Source organism: Brassica rapa, chromosome A03 (genome assembly GCF_000309985.2).
Source record: "Brassica rapa cultivar Chiifu-401-42 chromosome A03, CAAS_Brap_v3.01, whole genome shotgun sequence".
Lineage (NCBI taxonomy): Eukaryota > Viridiplantae > Streptophyta > Magnoliopsida > Brassicales > Brassicaceae > Brassica > Brassica rapa.
In genome coordinates, this window is record NC_024797.2 from 33,300,442 (window position 1) to 33,306,441 (window position 6,000).

A 6,000-nucleotide genomic window follows, 5' to 3' on the forward strand; every position below is an offset into this window, starting at 1 on the left:
TGCTCTAAACTCTTCGAGCAATGGAGACTTCATGACTCAGACTACTGATGGAGCGTTTAAGCTGATTAAAAACATGGCTGCTAGCTCAGCTAATAAGAAAGAGGAGAGTGATTCCTCCAAGAAAAGGAACAGTTCCGGCACCCAGAAGATAGATGAGCTGACTGCCATCTTCAGCATGGAGCAAGCTACGGCCGGGCTGATTCAGAGCCAGAACCAGCGACAACCGCAGAGCAATCGGCAAGCTGTTCCATGTACTGGGAACAGTCAAAAAGATGAGCTGAAGGGTTTGGGTATGATGATGCAACAGCTGTTGCAGGGTCAGCAGGTTCTGGCCAAGGCATTGAATCAGGTAACCACGGAAATCGACCCCATGATGGGCAACATGTTCACTGAGCTGAATGCCAAGTATGACACTGTTGCGAGCCACATAAGAAAGATCGATGTTAAGCTTGCTCAACCAGCTGAGTGTGTCAAGAGGCAACAAGGGACGCTCCCTGCAAAAACTGATAAAAATCTTAGGAATGAGCGCTGTAACGCAATAGAGCAGCCATTTGCTGAGACTGTTCTAGGCGCATAAGAGAACACATAGCTATCCGCTAGCTCTGGAGCGAGTGCTCCTAGCAAACCTGCTGAGACTCCACTAGTGCGAGTCTATGTTTCTAAGGTTTCCTATCAAATTCCACATAAACATCTGATGGATCCTATTAGTGCAGAGCAGCTGGCTGGGTTTAGGAAGATGGTAAGAAGGCTTCCTCAAAAGATCTCATTTGAACATGCTTGGAAGATTCGGCCATTGCATATGTTCTTCAAACACTGCAGAGAAACTCGTGACGAAATTAAGGCTCTCTTTACTGAACCATTGACTCCATCACTGAAGGTATTGTCTAAGGTCGATGACCCTGGAAAGTTTGTTTTTCCTTGTTCCATTGCTGGACTGGAATTCAATTAAGCTCTTTGTGATTCTGGGCCTTGTGTAAACCTTGTCTCAAAAACGATTGTAGACGAGCTGGGCATTGTTGATATTGAGCCTTCTCAGGTGAAGCTGGATTTTGCAAACTCGTCCATGGCAGTGCCTTATGGAACTATTCGCAATCTTCCTGTCCAGGTTGGGGACTTTGTGCTCCATACCGAATTTAAAGTTGTTGAGATGAGGAAGGATCAAGATATGCCTTTGATCTTTGGAAGATCATTTATGGCTACAGTTGGAGAAACCATCAACCTGCCTAATAAGAGAGTTTTCTTCTCCAACATCAACAAGAAAGTTTTCTACAAGGCCGTCCCCACCAGATTTCCCACAATACACGCCTCTTGCATCTCAGTGATCAGTGTAGAACAGCCAAAAATTGTTGCTAAGAAGGAGTTTTGGAGATAAAGTTGAGATCAAAGAAGTCATAGATGGAGATCCTCGCACTGATACAAAGAAACTCAGTGGGAATGCAATGGTGAATGAAAATGTCTAGAAGAAAAGGGTCAAGGGTGACCCTATGATGACTTTGATTCCTCGCTTGTGTAATGAGAAATCCATTGAGTATGAGGTAAAGTGCAACGGTACCTCTAAACCTTTCTCTAAAGTCAGAGTAATTCTCACACATGAGCTGAAAGAGAAAGGAGAAGCTGTTGTGAAGGGGTTGTTGAGCAGAGTTTTGAAGCTACACATGTCTGATTGTGGATCTTATTTTGGAACAAGCCCTCATGCTCAACCCGAGTGATCCTTGTCACCAAGTCAAGCTAATGACTTAAACCAAGTGCTTGGTGGGACGCAACCCACTGGCAAGTGTAAATATAACTTGGTTTTGTTTTTGTTTGCTTATTTTTCGTTTTAGTTTATTGAGTCTCAGGTCAAAAAGCATAAAAATCTGTGATGCTTAAAAATTTTGGGTTGCTGAAGGAGCGACTGCTCCATGCGGAGATCTTGCGATGGAACACCCAGTATTTTCGTGGAGCGCCCGCTCCACACAGGTAAGTATCTCACACAAAAAAATGTTTATTCTTGTTTTCACCTTCTCTCTGATTTATTTTCACTCCAGACGAGGTTGTGAAGTAAGTCTGGGGAGTGTTTTCGTCGTTTACTAACTCGTTTCTTTTTTTTTTTGTTTTTCTTTTGGGTCAGTTTGAGTAAGGCTTTTGGATTGAGTCAGTCAAAACTTTGTGGGAATTAGGACCTTATTCCGTGTTGATCACTAACCACCTCGTGCTTTAGTTATCTTATTCAGTGACCTTAGCAGTGACAAAAGACACACATGTCGACCTGGAACACCCTAACATATCTCACTTGATTCTCCAGAAGTTTTCACCCGATCAGGTTACACTGGGTTGACTTAACTCCACCAAACTTGAACCAAATCTTGACTGAAATTCTTCTTGTTATGGACATTAGATCAGGGAAACGAGAACACACTCAGGACTTCTTATCGTTTTTATCCATCTTGCTGATCCTGAGTGGCTAGCTCATCTTTAGCTAGTTCCCACCCTCCACCTTAGCCTTTATTCCACCTTCATGCATTTGTTTTTCAGTGTCATATGTGCAGATATGTGCAAAAAGGTCGGAGAGGAAAGGATCAACGCAGCCTCTTACTCGTTACTGCTGTAGAAATTCAGTCAAAAAGGAGAACAAGCAGTTTAAGGGAGCAACTGCTCCATAACCAAAGAACTGTGCAAGAACATGGGTGGAGAACCATGTGGGAACCAAAATCCACACTGTCGATTTTCCGTAAAATAAGGAAAGTTTGGAAAACCCTAATTTTCCAGAGGTCCCGGATTATTTACGACAACACACGAAAAACGAAAGAGAAAAGGATAATAGAATATTAAAAGTAAAATGCACAGAGGCGTATTATTGATTGATAATAACAAAGTTACAGGATTTTCGAGAGACAAGAGGGACAGAGTTTTGCTACAAGTTAGTCCCATAACAAAGACGAAACGAGTCTAAGTAAAAATTGAGCCGCATAAATTCTATGTTTTCCTAAGCTAGCCGCCCTTTTTCTAGGTTCTCGTTGGATAATCGCTCTCTCAGGTGATAAAGCTTAGAAGTAACCTGTTTAAAAAAGATAACCCATATCAGAAATACGGAAGGAGAAAAGAAAGAAGCATAATGCAAGGGCTTACCTGGAGAGTCCACCTTGGAGAACCTGAATGGCTTCCGAAGGATCCCCTGCCGGAAGAACAACGCCATCCTGGGGGAAGACCTTTGAATTCAGATTAGCTAAGGCTGCGGATAAACCCCCTGCAGAATGGGCAGCACCAGCCGATTGATGCGCAGATCTGGTTGTCACGCCCCCACCTTTAGACTTCTTTCCCTGAGACGAGGAAGATGGCTCTACCTTCACCCTTGTCGTACGGCGACTACCCATAATTACCACCTCATCTCCAGACGTGGTCCTACTGGTGGAACCCTTTTTGGCGGACATCACCTTCGCCGCCTCCTGATATGCTGCGAAAGGATGGTTAAGAATGTTCCCAGACATATTCCCTGTACAAAATGCTACCGTCAGGCACCAGGAACAAGCAAAGAATATGTGAAAATACATACTTACTCCAGAGACTGCTGCGCAACAATGCCGTGTCACTAACTAGCAAGGTCACTTGACAATGGTCTAAAGGAAGCTGTCGCGCCCGAAGAACGGTATTCTCGCCGTCTGCAGGAGCAGAATAACTTCCACCTGCAAAAAAGAAGAGAACAATCAGAAAAGTGGCTAAGCGATAAAGGACGATCGACGTCCTATGCCCACCTATGATATTCCACAGATAAGTGGATCCTGAAAGCGCCATAAAAGCGTATTTCTCCGCCCACATTTTGTTAAAAACTGGCCCTTTCCAATCATTCTTTGGGAGCTCTTCCACAATTGGGAAGCCGCTACGAGGACGCAGATGAAATCGTCCCTCCCCTCTGTTGAGAGGAGCCAAATGGTAAGCAAATAAGACTTTGTTGAGGCCAAAAGAGAGATATTCCAAGTCATCCAGATTCTGGATGGCTATAAGAATCCTCCAAGCAGGAGGGTTCAGCTGAGAAGGCGAGATCTCAAAGAGGCTGCACAAACTAACAATGGGCGCTGGGAATACCCCCCTGAAGCCGGTATCAAAGAAGGCCTTGTAGACGTAATCTCCCCCATAATACAGCTGGAAGCCATTTCTTCAAAAGTAGGCGCTCGGAGAACGACATGAGAAGGAAGAGAGTATCTCTTTCGCCATTCCGTCAGGTCATCGTCAACGACCGATGAAGCGGGGCCTATCAATATAGGAGCCTCCGGGGCATAAGTCAGTGGCAGAGGGGCCATCAGGTTGAAATCAGTTTCTTCGCATAGGTCAGAAGAACTGTTGGAGTGAGATACAGAGGAGTCCATCTTCCTCTTCGATCTGGCCTTATCTACAGTAGAAGGGACGGAAGGAGCAAAGCGCTTGGACATAGTTTGACTCGGTCCTATTCAATAAGCCGCAAGGATCATAAGGAAGTCAATCTCTAACCCTAAATGACTAGATGACTCGATATATCTAGAGAATCCTCAGTAGGAAGGAAATATAGGGATAAGAGGTAATATCTAAAGCAGAGATGTCGTCGGCTTAGATGAAAAGCAAATAGGAAAAAAACGAAGCATATAAAGGCTGAGATCGCATGCTCCGGAAACCTCGGATCTCGAGAAGATTTTGAAATTCAAATAGCCCCCCTCCGGCGCGTGAGATATCAACGGATCTCCTATATTTGTGAGGAGATCTTTCGAAAAGGGAAAGAATTCATTCTCCTCCCTGGCAAGTATTCGGAATCCAGGGTCTTCTCTATGAAGCCCCGCACCAAGCCAGCGAACTCAAGAACCTCCCAAAAAAGATCATTGAAACTCCAGACCCCGTCATATCCAGCAGCTTTAAGGGTCCAAGTGTTAGGGTATTTTCGTGTACAAGTTGAGTCGCAGCTCGAATATCAAAAACCTAGTTGAGTCGCAGCTCGAATATCAAAAACGAAAAGTTGCCTAAAATTGCTCTAAGTGCTAAGTTTGCTCTGAAAAGTCCTCCCCCATGCCTCTCGCCTAGGGCTCCTTATATACTCGCTCCTAGGTCGGTTTACACTTTTACTCTTCTGCCTTTAAGCCGTCATAACATAAAATGGAGATATTCTATTTTTTCCGATCTTCGTAATTATCTTCAAAATTTTGTATTTATCCGTGGAAACTTGACATTTATCTTTCCTTGCGCACCAAGCATAAACCGTCCTACGGTTTACGGGCTTTTGGTTAATAAATCGTAAGTTGGGCCTCGAGTCGTGTCTTAGGTCCCTTTGGGCCGTCTTCCGACTCGAAACGTTTATTACGATTTCTTTCGATAAAGAACGAACTTTTCGCGGTTTTTACCGTAAAGTTTGATTGATGACTTAGAATGGCGGACAACATGAACTGAGTTCGCTACGGTCTTCGGGAGATAGCATCGAAGGATAGACGAGAATGCATGGGCTGGTGTCGAATCGACGTTTCGGAAGAGCTTGGTCGCTACGTAGCGACCGGATACATGTACGGTAGTTGCGCAATGACTGAGCTTGGTTTGTCCGTGTTCCGATTGTCATACTCGAACCTATCCGTAATTGGTTCGGGTATGTTTCTGATGGCTTATGTTTGATCTAAATGGAATTCGAATGAAACTTCATCTCGAAAAAATTTGTTGAGGAGGGACATACTTGTGTATTGCGGAGATTTGGACGTCAACTTTGTCGTAACCGTTTTCGACCCTAACATTGTGCCTTACTTGAAGACGTCTTGTCTTTCTCCTATGGGGCGGAGTTATGAGTCTGGACACTTTGGTGGAGTCTAGAGCTTGCTATCCAGTAATCCTGATGTTGGTGGTGACTGCCCCTGGTTGGGAATATTGAATCCAACGGTTGTAGAGGCATGCTTTGCAGTTGAGACCCGAGACCAGCAGTGGCCAAAGAATGTAGAGGCTGGCTTTGAGGTTGTGACTTGGAGCTGACAGATCCAAAGACTGTGGGGATCTGATCTGAGGATAGGACCCGGAACC

At 44.6% G+C, this 6,000-nt stretch overlaps 1 protein-coding gene across 1 annotated transcript in view; it reads right to left on the reverse strand.

The window, feature by feature from the left end:
- LOC117132821 overlaps positions 1-5,162 on the reverse strand; it is a 30,827-nt gene extending 25,665 nt beyond the window's left edge. Inside the window, exon 1 of the mRNA XM_033288055.1 lies at positions 4,924-5,162. The gene's annotated coding sequence lies outside the window, so the exon portion shown is untranslated. The remainder of the gene's footprint in view (positions 1-4,923) is intronic.
- Between the last annotated feature and the right edge of the window lie 838 nt (positions 5,163-6,000).